General features: G+C 34.8%; 1 long non-coding RNA gene across 1 annotated transcript; it reads left to right on the top strand.

The window, feature by feature from the left end:
• Positions 1 to 1,658: 1,658 nt before the first annotated feature.
• LOC131056272 (uncharacterized) lies at positions 1,659 to 16,230 on the top strand. The gene is made up of 2 exons (XR_009108597.1): positions 1,659 to 3,011; positions 15,804 to 16,230. It is a non-coding gene; the product is annotated as an uncharacterized LOC131056272 (long non-coding RNA).
• The last annotated feature ends 348 nt before the right edge of the window (positions 16,231 to 16,578 follow it).

Genomic DNA, 16,578 nt, shown 5'->3' with positions numbered 1-16,578 from the left:
ATATAGATAATACTAAGGGAAAAGTTACGATTTTTGTTTGAATTAGATTTTAGGAGATTTGAAATAAATATTTATCTATGACTTTTAAAGAGACAACATAATTGGAATCAATTAAGGACCTAGATGATATTAAAATGATAGTTGTAGATTAGCTACATTTTAAATTTTAAGTTATTGTAATTGGTATTTTAAATTATTATAGCTATAAATTAGCTAGATCAAGATGGAATAGGAAAGAGAATTTTTGAAACCATAGAAGAAGAATTTGACCAAAACAATGATAGAGTATATTTCTAAATCATTGTTTTACACTTGTGATAATTGAATAATTGTTTAAGATGTATAACTATTTAGTTGCTTGTATTTTGGGTTTATTGTTGGATGAGCCTTTTAGGTGGTAAACTCATGGGGTACTAATAATGGTAGAATGATCACCAAAATTGAAATAAGAATCCACCTTTAAGGGATGCTTTGTAGATTGTAATTAAAGTTTTATTATCACTAACAATAATGTTAAGGGCATAATTAATCTAAGACGGTAGAGGTGAGATAAAATCTTGATAGAGTTAGAGACTAGTCCAATTATAGTAGAGATCTTCAAAAAATAGATAAAAAAGATGTACTCTTCTCATAAATTGATATTAAATCATAATGAACATTGAGATTATATTTGCAACTTGAAGATTCATTATTAGTCTTAGACTCCCAAGTAACTTGACATTGTGGCATGTTCTAATCCTTATAGTCTTTATTAAAAATGATGGTAAATTTTGCATCATTATCCTTAGATTATTTGTTTATCTCAATCATTCTCATCTAGATTTGTGATAACTAACTAACTAACTAACTCTATATATATAAGTACATATAAAAAATTCCTAGTTTTTTATATCAACTTCTAAAGATTTATATTTAGTTAGAGACATTTCTTTTGTAAAGGTTCTTATGTGATGGAAAAAATTCTTAGATAAAAGTTGTGATAGTTATATTGTAATCTTCTTCTATTATGAAGATCATAATCGCATCTTCCTCATTACTTTGAAGAAGTTAGGGATCCATTAGGTAAGTTATAATATTGTTGGTTTTGGATCAAATCAACATTTTCTAATGATGATTTTTTTTTAGCTAATATTTATATAAAAAGAAAGCATTTTCATATTAAAATTTCTTAATAATTGTTAATGCTTTGGTATCACTCTTATTCTAAACTATGTAATTATAGTAGAAGCACATTTGACCATGAGATGAGACATGTTAATCTTTAATTATTGCAAGCTTACAATTGATTAAGATGACACATGTTAATCTTTAATTATTGCAAGCTTACAATTGATTAAAAATAATAATTTATTAATGTAAATGATCGACGGTAGTTGTTTTTAAAAATTTTAGGTTATTCATGTTATACTATACTCTACCCAAAAAAATCTTGTAGTGCACAAAAAATCATACACGAGAATAAATTATTCTTAAAAGATCTATGGAACAGATTTGTTTTAGTCATTTTTTGGCTCACCTTCATTTAATGTGATCATAGTGGGCAACCACAATATCTTATGACTTCCCCATCTCGTTATACTCCGTTTAACACTACTCTACAAAAAGGGAGAAATCCATTATAAAATATCCATATTGTAATCAATGGGTGATCTAGAGAGTGAACAACTTTATATACATGGTGGAAAATATGAGTTTCGTAAACATGGTCCATTTGAGAGGAATGTTACCCCCTCCATGAACTCATTTATACAAATTACACGGGGAGGAACTTCATCATATGAGGATGAGATATTTTGATTGTATCGAGTGCGCCTATGTAACTCTATCCCTCTTGATTTCTTGTGATACAATTGTAGGATGATCTCTTGTGATATGTATTTTTCTCCACCTTTCGTCCATTCTTTTGTGCTCTTCAACTCGCTCTGTTCTTCTTAGGAATGCCAGTTCTCTCAACTGTGTTATCGCTTCCCATTCTTCTTTGAGCCACAAAGTTAGTCTACTTCACTATAATTATCCTCTTCTTTCACGATCTCTCCAGTTTCCATCACTTTCTACCCTCTATGATATTTCAAATGTGATAAATGGTCATTTTGTTGAGAAATTCGCAGTTTCACTACCAAATGTTGTGAAATACAATCTCTACCCAAATATTTAATCAAAGGATGATATACAAGGATTGGATATGCAAAATGTTGTGATTGCGGGATATGCAAATTGTGAAAGCATAGACAAGGCATATGAACATTTTGCAGAATGCCTCAAGAAAATGTGCTCTGACGGAATGCTATCATTGAAGCAAATTCAATTGGCAGGTGTAAAGCCAGAGTCTGCAACTTTTGGCGGCAGCATCCCAACCTGTACAAAATGGGAGCTTTGGAACAGTGTACAGCTATCCATCACAGCATAAAGTATAGGGAATTTGTTCAGATGTTGTAGTGGCAACAAACATGGTAGACTTATGAAAAATTTGGAAGCATTGACAAGGCAAGTGAACTGTTTGACAAAATGCTCAAACAGATGTGATCTCAAGGAATTCCATAATTGCAAGATATGTATAAAATGGATTTGTTGGCAAGGCTTAAGAATTTTTCAAGCAAATGAAATTGACGGTTGTAAAACCAGGACCCTCCCCGCCCGGGCCAAAATGGGAGCTTTGTAACAGGGTTGATCATCCATCAAAGCATAATAGGTGAAAATGCTGTTGGACATGTATGGAAAATGTGGAAGTATAGACAAGGCACGTGAACTATTCGAAAAAATGCCTTAAAGAAATGTGGTCTAATGGAATGCAAAGATTGCAGTATATTCACAAAATCGATTTTGCAAGAATGCTCTGGAAATCTTTGAATTAATGGTTCAAATGGTAAAGGAATTAAAAAGATCCCTGCATGCAGTTTGATTCAAGGCAATAAAATGGTAAGTGATTTGTGTGTTGGAGATGGACCACATCGACAGACACATGAGATCCATGGAAAGCTTGAGAAATTGGCTTGGGAGATGAAGGCAAAAGGGTATTTTCTAGATCCATACTTACTTAGTGATGTGGAAAAGTTAGCCATTGCTTTGGTTTGTTAGACACGCACCATAGAACAACTACTAGAGTTGTTAAGAACCTTTGAGTGTGCTGATTTCCACATTGAAATGAAATGAATTTCCAAGATTGTTTCAATATAAATTGCTATGAAAGATGCGAACTGTTCCAATCATTTTAAACTGGGAGATTTACGGATAGTATTGATGACACCAAATGAAGTGATTTAAAAAATAGGTTCACACTATAATAATGTTCACTGTGTCAAACCTATACAAAAAATAGGTTGACACTATAATAATGTACACTGTGTCAAACCTATATTAACAAGGGCAGCAAAGTTCCTGGTAAAGACTGGAAGATCATTCATGATTATCTGAATAAAGCCATGATTATCTAATGGTGCGTTGCCCTTGCCTATCATGACACTAAAGCTCATTCCTTAAAAAGAGAAGAAAATAACTCGTTTCAGGCATTCAATAGAGACAGCAAACCAAGTTTGAGTACTAGGCGAATTGTTTTAACGCTATCATGGCAAGAAGGATCAAAGCAAACCAACAAATTGCCTTGGACCTCCAGCACTTGCTTTGCTCTTTCAGGTACTTCCTGCAGTTGGCATATCAAAGAGACCTTACCCAAAGATTCCACTAACCATTTTACACGGAAAATTGAAATAAACTTGTTTGATGGGAGAATGGCAATAAACCTTGCACCTTCTCAGATGATGCCAAATTAAGACTAGCATACCTGTCTAGCTAAAGCAAGAGAACGAACTCCACGTTCGGGAAATTTATCAATTACTGAATGCACCTTATTTCTCATATCTTGAAAACATATTGCATAGGTCAGTAAACTGTCCCACAAAATGTCGAAGTTTTAAGAACAAATAAACACACCATTTAGTTGAACAGAGCAGAAATCTACGCGCTAGCAAATGCTAAGCAGAGCGCATTTAGAAGGATTTCAAATTCATAAAATATTAAAATAGAGATTAGTTTTTACCTGCGGTGGTGCTCCTTTGCTCGCCCGATACCAGTTTCCATTGGAAGCAACATAGGTAGTTGTTGTACATTTGTCAACAGGATTAAACGGTAGAAAATGATCTTCTGTAATGCCTGTTCTTGCCTGTAACAAAAGATCAAAGGTATAAATTCCAATTCCAAGATCTTTCCTGATCATAAGAGAAACAGTCTACAAAATATATAAAAATCTCAACTAAAGATTAACGTGCTGAAAATGATATTTAAGAGGGCAAGTTCCTGGGTGCTACCACTTTTGGATCTGCCAAAGTTCCAACAATAGCATCGTCGATTTTATCTTGATTTTCAACTCTTGAAGCTCTAGCTGCATGTAACAATATTGTTTCCTTGCAAAATGACCCTCGTATCCCGAGGGGGGGGGGGGGCATTGAACATAATGATCCTTTTGTGGGGATGGGGCATGTTATGTATAGATGAGATATTGATCCGTATCCAACCACAAAAGTAGTGTTTTATGTTGTTATTGCATCAAAAAAGACGCCACTTTGTCTTCTTTTGGGTTTAGTATAGGCCCTTTTTCCTGTGTATAATATGGACAAGTGTTTCCAATTTCCATCTTGTTTTTATTGTAAGTATGCTCAAAAAGTTTGGAATTTTTCTGGAACAGAGGAGATCACTTACAAACAAGGTCACAAACAAGGTCACTCTTTCCTCTTGGTCTTTGCAATATACTTTGATGCCAAAAGTGACAAAGGAACACTTCTACAAGTTTCTTACTTAGAATTCCATCACTGTCCAAAAAGACTACCTCAGACAGAGTGCTCTGTATGCATATCATGTTGTTAGAGGCCAGTTGTCTGCTTGGTGTAGTGGATACCAACTTGGATAGTGGCTTGGATCAGTTCATTATTTTTCATGTTGCTCTTAAAGCTCAGGAGGGTAGGCTGATTAATATATTTGTGGATCATGAAGCCGAGACAACCCTGGTTGAGAGTGAGATTTTCATGGACTATCTTGGTTTGAGAAGTTACTTGACAGTCATGCTGATGATATTCTGAATATTGTTCTACAAAAGAATGCCAAAGAGTAATTGGATCTGATTAGGTCACGTCTTTTTAATTATCTTCTGAGGTTCTGTAAGTTGTTGCATACTGTTGTTTTTCTCTATATAGTGGCTATCACTTTTGAGCCCTAGACTCGTAATCTTATCCCCAAGCATGGTTCTTACCTGTGCCTGTCATGCTCTGATGGAACGTCTCTGTCTTATATGCTAAACTGTCTTCTATTTTTCATTATCCTCTGTAATTTGTTTTACTTTCAGCAATACTAAAAAGAGGATATTCAAAAACTCTTTAACACTTGATCATCAAGTGAACATTAATATCACACAAATTTAGAATATTAATACCAAAAGAGTATTAATATATGATACATAAGAGAGTGATTGAATTACCTGCAGGCTGCGAGAATCGAAGTGGGCATTGTGTGCATAGCAGAACAAATTGAAACATTCTGTCATTTGCAAGTAAAAACCCTAATCTGGCAGCCAAAGTAATAATTCCAGGATATCAGCAGGAGGCACCAAGATCAATCTAGCAAATATAATGGCTGTAGTTGTCCGTAGCCCAAGCTTAGAATTTGTTGGACCTGTAATAAGACCTCTCAATATGCTTACATGCAAATGATCTAACCAATATCATATTGCTAGATTGCATCTAAAGATAAAATTACATGATATACCAAGTAGTTTACCAACAAGTTCCTGGTAAATGCACAAGCTTGTGAATGAAAATTTTAAGATTTAACAGCCTAAGTATGATTTTTGAATAAAAATATGAAAAACCACAATCTATAACCACACCATCATAAACAGTTAATTATCGCAGAAAGATATGGCAAGCATAACTCCAATAAGGTTTACACCAAGAGCCAGCACAATGCAATTTGCAAAGAATCACAGCACCCTTGTACATAGCAAACGTAAATGGATTTCTCCATTTAACCATGCATCCCCTATTATTTTGAATCTTAAATAGTAGGTTTATATTCTGATCAAGTATAGTAAGTTGTTCACATGAAAACTAGACATATGTAGCTTATTAATACATTGGAACATATTACTCAAGAATGTGCATGGTAAAGAGCTCATTAATATAATTCAGATGACAACATATTGTCTGGCATTGGAGATTAAGCAAAATAGTTAGGGATAGGAGGAAGGCAGGCAGTGACAGGTAGCATTTTGGTATTGCAGATGATAATGGTGGTTCAGAGGCTGATGAAGAAGGATGCCTCAAACCTAAATGCAGTACAGCAATTTGCCAGTTCCCCCAAAGGGGTTTCAACAGTTTCCGGAAGAGATTCCAGAGCACATACATCCACAGGAACACAAGTGCACACACATATATACATATACTGTTATGTGCATACTTTTCCACTCAAACCATTCCCAGTAAAATATTCAATCATATCAAAAATATTCAAAACACCATTTACTGGATTGCAAATAGCTTTTTCACACACAATTAAATTACTACATGAAATTTCACTAATAGGATTATGCATTCTACCTATGTGCAATTGTAACAAACAAAAGCCACTGTTACGGAAAACTGTGCATAATGCACTGGCATTGTGCTATGCAACACTAAATGTGCTAAGACCTTAAGCTCATTAACGCAACACAAATGGATCACATATCCAAGCTATATCCTATCAATGTATAAACACTTTTGTGGATGTAAAAAATAATCTCCTACTAAAAGTTTAAAACAATTTACACTAATAGTAACACTTCTATACAGTTGAGATGTATACAATATTGAACCTGTCTGCAATATTGAAATATATTATTTTGGTAAGTTCTTTCTCATGGAATAAACTACTCCATCTTAGAATGACACTATCAGTGAGAAACAGACAAGCTCATATTAAAAATGAGAAAAGTTCATCAAGTAAGGCGGATATATAGAACCAATAAATAGAAATCTCAAAAATGCCAATAGCCTGCTCACATCAGTCATAACTTTATCACTTTCATTGTCAACAGCCAACACCACAGAACCGATGCCTTCATTTAGCAGATAACAACAGAATTATTTTAGAATGAAATAAAACACAACCAAAAATGGTTTTTCTGTGTACACTTTCCAAAGAAAAATAAAACTCGGTGAAACCATGGCTAGTGATTTACAACAAAAGTCTGCACAAATTGTGTCATTCTGTCAATAATGCTGATGGAATTTTAAAAAGAGTAGAGATTTGCAAGAAACAATTATTAGATAACCCTAACAAGACAGAATTATTTTTTAAGATGAGACAAACCAAAACCTAATGTAACTGCCAGACCTTTCCAAGGAAGAGAAGATGTAACGGTTACGTAATTGATAGTCTCCCACTATCCATCACTTACTTGCTTTTCTTAGTTGTTCGTGTGCTCCTTTTTGGGGTGGCAACTGTCAGTTTGGACAGTTGCTAATTTTGTTTTTCCTTCTCCTTTTTGAGGGGAGTTTTTGACTTTTTTGTTTAGCAGATATGTAGTGTGTGAGGACTGGTTTTCTTTGATGTGAAGAAGCTACAAATTTTGGAAGCTACAGAATTGTTGGGTTTTGAATATAAAAGATTTCTAAATATTTTTTTACCTCTGTGCTCTTTCATAGTTCTCTTTTATGTATTCAGATGATGATGATATGGATCCTATTTTATATTTCCATTTGCTTAGCCGGTTTAGCTGTTTGTTCTCTCTTTGGCAGTAGGGTGTGCTATGGGGATTTTACACAGGAGCTGAGCGGTGTTATTTTTGGACCCTTCTTGCAAAGGGCAGAGGTGTAACCTGCATCAATTTTTGGTATCAGAGTAGCCAACAACGGGCCAGAGGGGAGTCCATGTTAATTGGGGAGGAAGGGGCAGGAGAAATTCTGGCCTTCATCGGAATGTTGCTAATGCTTTAGACCCTATGGAGATACTTATACAAACCTTAAAAAGCCAAAGTTCTAAAATAAAGGTTGATATTTATTATTTTAAAGGTGAGTTCGACCTAGATGAATTTCTAGATAGGGGCCAAGAATTAAATAGTACTTCGAAGTGGAGAATATTGATGAGGATGATCTGAAATGAGTGCAAGGCTTTGGTCTAAGATGCAAAAGCATTTGAGAGCTTGATTTTTTCCTTCTAATCACTATTAAAAGCTGTTTAAATAATTCCAAAATTTGAAACAAAAAGGATCAGGTAGTACAGGCTTATATTGAACAGTTAATGAGGCCTTAAATTCAAAAGGATATACAAGAAAGTGAAGGGCAAGTAGTAGCTAGGTATGCCAGAGGATTTAAATTTCAACTTCGTGATGATCTCGCATTTCTAAAAGTATGTATGATGGATGAAGCTTATGAATATGCACTAAGGGCAGAAGAGAAGCTGAATCGAATGGGTAAATTTGTAAGAGAGGTGATAACTACCAGAACAATGGAAGAGGGAGTTCCTCCAAGCCTACTAAAGAAGTAGACCCAGATGAAAGTGTGAAGCCAGATTTTCAAGGAAGGGGAATCTTTAGAGATAGAGGACAAGGACAGCCGCTATCAAGGGAAAGGAAGCCTTTGAAGTGTTTTATTTGTGATGAATCCCACAAGGCTGTAGATTGTCCTCAATACCCTAAAAGGGTGATGGTAACCCATGAAGAAGAAAAGCCTTGGTCAAAAGAAATTGAGACTAAATCAAGAGAGAGCCTAACGCTGAGAAGAACTTTAGCATCTGAGGACAAGGAAACTCCTAAAGTTGATTAGAAGAGGAAAAGTGTTTTCAGAATGAAATGTAAATGTAAGGACAAAGTATGTAAGGTTATCATAGATTGTAGGTTTACTTATAATTTGTTGAGTATAGAAATGACCTTCACAAATTACACCTTGCTTGTGCTCCAAAATCTAATCCCTACAAGATTTATTGGTTAAGAAAGAATCATAGTGTGCTTGTAGATAAATCTTTTCTTGTAGTATTCAAAATTGGCTATTGTGAGGATGGAGTTCTTTGTGATGTAGTGTTGATGGATGCATGTCATTGTTGTTGGCAGACCTTGGCAGTATGTCTCTTCCATTGGCGACCTTCCTTGTAAAGTGGTGACTCATTTCATGACCTTTAACAATTGTTTGTGATCAACTCTTATTAATGATTATTAGTAATGCTCGTCCTTTTAAATATAATTTCTATCCTCTTTAATCCATTCGCTATCCTGCTGTTTGTATTTGGATCGCTACCTCATTGCAGTTAACCCCATGCCCCTTCACTTAATGTAGCATTTTCCGAATTCATCTTGTTAAGCAGTTCGTTTATCTCACAGGGCCGTTTTTTATACATCGATATGTTAGTGTTTTGCTTCCTTTTTACGTATGAGGAGATATTAATCTTGTCACCTTAAGGAGTTCTTTCATTATGCACAACAGATCGCTGCCTTTTTATTCATAAACAGATTGCTGTTGTGTATACACCCACCTGGGTTCGATTTACATTAAGAAAATTGTGAAGTCTTAAAATTAAGATAATTTTCTTATGCTGCTCATGACGGGCAAATGACATGTGTTCTTTCATGGTTTCCTTAAATATGTGCTCGGATGATGATTACTATGGATTCTACTATATATTTTTGTTTGATCAGTCAGTTTAGCTATTCGTTCTCTCTTTAGCAGTAGGGTGTTCTTTGGGGATTTTATGCAAGAGCTGAGCAGTGTTACTTTTGGAGATTTTCTTGGAGGACAGAGGTCTAATCTGAATCAAAACCAATCTCTCTATAGTTGCTACTTCAATCTATTATTTCATGCTATATCCTATTCCACCCATGGAATCTATATTACTGGTCAAGTAATTGAATTAGTTATAATTCCCAGTTGCTCTATGAAGCCATGTAGCTGCCCACAGGCTTGCAAGAAATATATAATGTGTATAAAGAAAACATTGGTTATTGTTCACTTTTCTGGTTATTATCTAGTTCCAATACTATTGTATTCTCATCCATTTCATGTGAATTTAGTGTTTACTATATAAAATCGCTTTAATATAGCAACACTTGGAGAGTCGGATCTCAAGATTTCTTACCATTTGACAAACCTCCTGATCAGATCTTTTCTCCATCTTTTGGAACAGTCAATGTGTCCAACTCCATTGGATTTTGAAACAATCCCTTTCTTTAACAACTTTATGCAAAATAGCTAAATCTACTCGAAATTATGCTTCTCTTACTTTCGCTGAACATAATTTTAACATGATAGAGGTTAATCCAGAAAGTACTGGTTAAAATTTATCTCTGTTTTCTTTCAAATGACAACTATAATTGTTTCCACTGTAATTAGCACAAAGTTATAACTATTTTGAAAATCCTTCAAAGAATTATGGTATTTCTTCTTTCTTAAGGAACATTTTTCTATGAATGATTGTAGATTTTGAAAAAAATTGTTATTAGGACTCTTGATTTCCTAAATTTCTCCCGGAAAGGGGAATAATTGTGTTAAACAAGATTTATTTAGCCAAATATTTATCAATCACCTGCAAGAAAAGTTGTAAGAGCTCCTGCGCGGTAGCAGGTCTCTAGTCTATACAGAGTTCATATTACACAAATACTGTGATAAATTTATCAGAGGAGACGCCTTGGCAATAGAGATTCAACTTAAAATTCGTGCATTATTCTTGATCACCGTGTTGCGTATCTTCTTCTTTTGTACTCTACTTATTTCTTGCAATTGCCTGGCTCTTATCTAGCCAAGATTTGATTCAGCATCTCTCTGGAAGGTTGGGCGTTCAGTTTATGATTTCTTTCCATTTGATATTCCAGTATGTTTGTAAATGCAATGATTTCTGGACAATTTTATGCAAAATGTTTTTCTTTGCTGCATATTCTTGCGATGGAGTGGTAGTAAGATTTACATTCGAAATAAGTACTGTATTATGTTTTAGGTGTAGAGTATTGAAATGATTTTTAACAAACAAAAGCTAGAAAGTACTGGTTAAAATTTATATAGTTGTTTTCTTTCAAATGAAAATTTTAATCGTTTCTGCTGTAATTAGCACAAAATTATAACTATTTGAAAATCTCTCAAAGAATTATGGTCTTTCTTCTTTTTTCAAGGGACTTTTTTTTTATGAATGATTGTAGATTTTTTAAAAATATTGTTATTGGCAGTGTTGATTTCTGAAAATTCTCCTAGAAAGGAGAATAATTCTGTTAAACGAGATTTATTTACCCAGATATTTATCAATTATTTGTACGAAAAATCGTAAGAGCTACTACGCCATAGCAGGTCTCTAGTCTATAAATAGTTCGTATTATACCAATATTATCATAAATTTATCACAGGAGAGGCGTCCACAGTAGAAATTCAGCTTGAAATCCGTGTATCATTTCAAGATATTCAGATGTAGAATATTTTATTGAGGGAAAAGGTTACATCGGAATTTTTAGAATCCCAATGTGCAATAGAACAAAATATTGAGAACAAAGTATCCAGACTAACAATGATCTGAAGCAAATTCTGACAAATACCAACCCCATTAGTGGCTCATAGATTTGGAACGTCATTCTTAATTGTAGACCAGCATTTTCATACTTTTATCTTCTCTATAATTATCTTTTGTAAGAGTTCATCCATCAGGTATTCTATCAGAGCTAGTGAATAGAAAGTCTATTTAAGGAAATACAATAGTAATCCTCTTTTGATATAGACCTCAACTACCCCTTAAAATAGAATTTTATTTTTATTTCTGTGGTCGTAGGTTTGAAAACATAAAATACAAACTTTAAATTAAGGGGAGTTTTTGACTTTTTTGTTTAGTAGATATGTAGGGTGTGAGGACTAGTTTTCTTTGATGTGTAGAAGCAACAAAATTGTTGGGTTTAATGTAAAAGATTTCTGAATCTTTGTTATCTTTGTGTTCTTTCATAGTTCTCTTTTATGTGTTCAGATGATGATGACTATGGATCCAATTTTATATTTCCATTTGCTTAGCCTGTTTAGCTGTCTGTTCTCTCTTTGGCAGTAGGGTGTGCTATGGGGATTTTAGACAGGAGCTGAGTGGTGTTATTTTTGGAGCCTTCTTGCAAAGGGCAGAGGTGTAATTTGCATCAATTTTTGGTATCAGAGTAGCGAACAATGGGCCAGAGGGGAGTCCATGTTGGAAAGAAGGGGCAGGAGAAATACTGGTCTTCATAGGAATGTTGCTAATTCTTTAGACCCTATGGAGATACTTATACAAACCTTAAAAAACCGAAGTTTTAAAATAAAGATTGATATTTATTATTTTAAAGGTGAGTTCAACCTAAATGAATTTCTAGATAGGGGCCAAGAATTAAATAGTACTTTGAAGTGGAGAATATTGATGAGGATGATCTGAAATGAGTGCAAGGCTTTGGTCTAAGATGCGAAAGCATTTGAGAGCTTGATTTTTTTCTTCTAGTTACTATTTAAAGTTGTTTAAATATGTTGAGACATGGACCAGCTAGGACTCGAACCTAGGACCTTCCATATGCTGCTGGAGTGCTCTGCCACTGAGCTACTGGCCCCTCTTGGACCAGTCCATCGTCGGTCCAGGTGTGGCTTATTTCCAACACCAACACCCCCCCTTAAGCCACACCTCTCGTGTGCTTGGGGCTCCTAGCCTGGACCTAGCTCTGATACCATGTTGAGACATGGACCAGCTAGGACTCGAACCTAGGACCTTCCATACGCTGCTGGAGTGCTCTACCACTGAGCTACTGGCCCCTCTTGGACCAGTCCATCGTCGGTCCGGGTGTGGCTTATTTCCAACACCAACAAAATAATTCCAAAATTTGAAACAAAAAGGATCAGTTAGTACAGGCTTATATTGAACAGTTAATGAGGCCTTAAATTCAAACGGATATACAAGAAAGTGAAGGGCAAGTAGTAGCTAGGTATGTCAGAGGATTTAAATTTCAACTTCATGATGATCTCACATTTCTAAAAGTATGTATGATGGATGAAGCTGATGAATATGCACTAAGGGCAGAAGAGAAGCTGAATCGAAAGGGCAAATTTGTAAGAGAGGTGATAACTACCAGAACAGAGGAAGAGGGAGTTCCTCCAAGCCTACTAAAGAAGTAGACCCAGATGAAAGTGTGAAGCCAGATTTTCAAGGAAGGGGAATCTTTAGAGGTAGAGGACAAGGACAGCCGCTATCAAGGGAAAGGAAGCGCTTGAAGTGTTTTAATTGTGATGAATCCCACAAGGCTGTAGATTGCCCTCAATACCCTAAAAGGGTGATGGCAACCCATGAAGAAGTAAAGCCTTGGTCAAAAGAAATTGAGACTAAATCAAGAGAGAGCCTAATGCTGAGAAGAACTTTAATATCTAAGGACAAGGAAACTCCTAAAGTTGATTAGAAGAGGAAAAGTGTTTTCAGAATGAAATGTAAATGTAAGGACAAAGTATGTAAGGTTATCATAGATGGTGGGTTTACTGATAATTTGGTGACTATAGAAATGACCTCGAAAAATTACATCTTGCTTGTGTTCCAAAATCTAATCTCTACAAGATTAATTGGTTAAGAAAGAATCATAGTGTTCTTGTAGATAAATCTTGTCTTTTAGTATTCAAAATTGGCTCTTATGAAGATGGAATTCTTTGTGATGTAGTGCTGATGGATGCATGTCATTGTTGTTGGCAGACCTTGGCAGTATGTCTCTTCCATGGGCCACCTTCCTTGTAAAGTGGCGACTCATTTCAGGACCTTTAACAATTGTTTGTGATCGACTCTTATTATTGATTATTAGTAATGCTTGTCCTTGTAAATATAATTTCTATCCTCTTTAATCCATTCGCTATGCTTCTGTTTGTATTCGGATCGCTACCTCATTGCATTTAACCCCATGCCCCTTCACTTAATGAAGCATTTTAGGAATTAATCTTGTTAATCAATTCATTTATCTCACAGGGCCATTTTTTATACATCGATATGTTATTGTTTGCTTCCTTTTTACGTATGAGGAGATATTAATCTTGTCACCTTAAGGAGTTCTTTCATTATGCACAACAGATCACTGCTTTTTTATTCATAAACAGTTTGTTGTTGTGTATACACCCACCTGGGTTCAATTTACGTTAAGAAAATTGTGAAGTCTTGAAATTAAGATAATTTTCTTATGCTGCTCATGACGGGCGAATGACGTGTTCTTTCATGGTTTTCTTTTATGTTCTCAGATGATGATTACTATGGATTCTACTATATATTTTTGTTTGATCAGTCGGTTTAGCTGTTTGTTCTCTCTTTAGCAGTAGGGTGTTCTTTGGGGATTTTATGCAAGAGCTGAGTAGTGTTACTTTTGGAGACTTTCTTGCAGTGGACAGAGGTCTTATCTGAATCAAAACCAATCTCTCTATAGTAGCTACTTCAATCTATTCTTTCATGCTACATCCTATTCCACCCATGGAATCTATATTACCGGTCAAGTAATTGAATTACTTATGATTCCCAGTTGCTTTATGAAGCCATGTAGCTGCCCACAGGCTTGCAAGAAATATATAGTGTGTATAAAGAAAACATTGGCTATTTAAGCACAATATTCTCAAGCATTCACATTTGTATAAGAAAGATAATATAGATAAGAACTTATATGGTACCAACTGATTGACCCCTAAAACTTTTGAACATTAGTTACGCTACTATCATACTCTCCATTCCAATTGGTTTCTCCCTCCCATACTAATTCAACTGAAACTAACTTTACTCTGTGTCATCTTTAACTTAATGAACATTGTGAACTAATAGGAAGTAGTTGTCTTTTCAAAGTGTCCAATATATTTTTATATTGAACAAAGTTGAATATAATAAATAAAAAATAGTAGTCCAAAAGAAACTACAAATAAAAGAAATAAATTTATATTGTGATCGACATCTTATTCTTCATTTCCAATAATCCACTACTCTTCTCATCTCATGAGAACAGCTGCAATCATCTTAGCTGTCTTATTTCACTCGAAATCCAACATTTTAACTGTGTTCTTCCTTAATTGTTGAACTAATTTTATTCTTTTTCTCACAGGTTCGTTGCATCGGTTAAAATGACCACTATTAATGTCGCCATCTTAACCTTCTCACAATATAATATTATTACTTTTCATAACCGTATATCCGAAGTTCTAAAACATTAGAGCTTTATCGCAAGGGGTAAGCAAAAATTCTCTATAAGAGGCTTTCTCACAAATCTACAAAACTCTTTAAATATTGTGTCCATTCATCATTGAATAAGTTGTCATCATTCCGGAGCTTTTTGTAACGAAAATGGCATTAGAGAGAAACTATGAGCATTTCTTGGCCGTAGTGCTCCCAAGGACAGTGTTCATGGCGACTATAGCGATGATGCTCATGGCGGTGCTCATGGCAGTAGACACAGACAGTATGGCGCCCTGTCTTTTCTTTCTTCACTTCATATTCTGCATGTCTCGAACAGTTATCTCTGAGCTAATCCTAATCCATTTACCACATGAGAGTTTGGTGTTGTGCCTCCCATATGCTTTATATCACTTGACTTTTCTTTCCGTACATTTCTTTCACGCTTCACTTAAAAATGCTGCAATTTATGATGCTTTAAAATAATTTTCTCCTGTTCTTGTCTTTAATTTTTATCTCTAGTCTAAACTCTTTTCTTCACTCTAATTTTGTCGTATAAGACTTAAACTTCCAAGCATTCCACCAGAGCTAGTGAGCAGAAAAAGTATGATTAGCAAATGTGATAATATTGTTCAATATACACCTCAATTTTTTTGGTATAGAAATTCATTTTTGACTTGTGGTCGCAGGAACTAAATCCCAGCATCCTCTGACACAGGCTACTCCTTAGGAGCTTTGATCTATTGAATTGTCAAACACAACGGAAACGAAAACTCGGTCATCTGTAAAGGTTCCAGGCGACTCTACTCACATGGCAGTACATGAGAAGCCGCATTCATGGTTTATTATCGTCTACATCGCTTTTCTGGTTATTATCTGGTTCCAATACTATTGTATTCTCATCCGTTTCATGCGAATTTAGTTTTTAATATACAACATCGCTTTAATATAGCAACACCTGGAGAGTCAAATTTCAAGATTTCTTACCATTTGACAAACCTCCTGATAAGATCTTTTCTCCATCTTTTGGAGTAGTCAATGTATCCAACTCCATTGGATTTTGAAACAATCCCTTTCTTTAACAACTTTATGCAAAATAGCTAAATCTACTCGAAATTTTGTTTCTCTTACTTTCGTTGAACATAATTTTAACATGATAGAGGTTAATCTAGAAAGTACTGGTTAAAATTTATATCTGTTTTCTTTTAAATGACAACTAAAATTGTTTCCGCTGTAATTAGCACAAAGTTATAACTATTTTGAAAATCTTTCAAAGAATTATGGTATTTCCTCTTTTTTAAGTGAAATTTTTTCTATGAATGATTGTAGATTTTGAAAAAAATTGTTATTAGGACTCTTGATCTCCTAAAATTCTCCCGGAAAGGGGAATAATTGTGTTAAACAAGATTTATTTAGCCGGATATTTATCAATCACCTGCAAGAAAAGTTGTAAGAGCTCCTGCG

The sequence above is a fragment of the Cryptomeria japonica genome, chromosome 7 (genome assembly GCF_030272615.1).
Source record: "Cryptomeria japonica chromosome 7, Sugi_1.0, whole genome shotgun sequence".
NCBI lineage: Eukaryota > Viridiplantae > Streptophyta > Pinopsida > Cupressales > Cupressaceae > Cryptomeria > Cryptomeria japonica.
The sequence above is the reverse complement of the archived record's forward strand: the minus strand, read 5'-3'. Positions and strand labels throughout refer to the sequence as shown.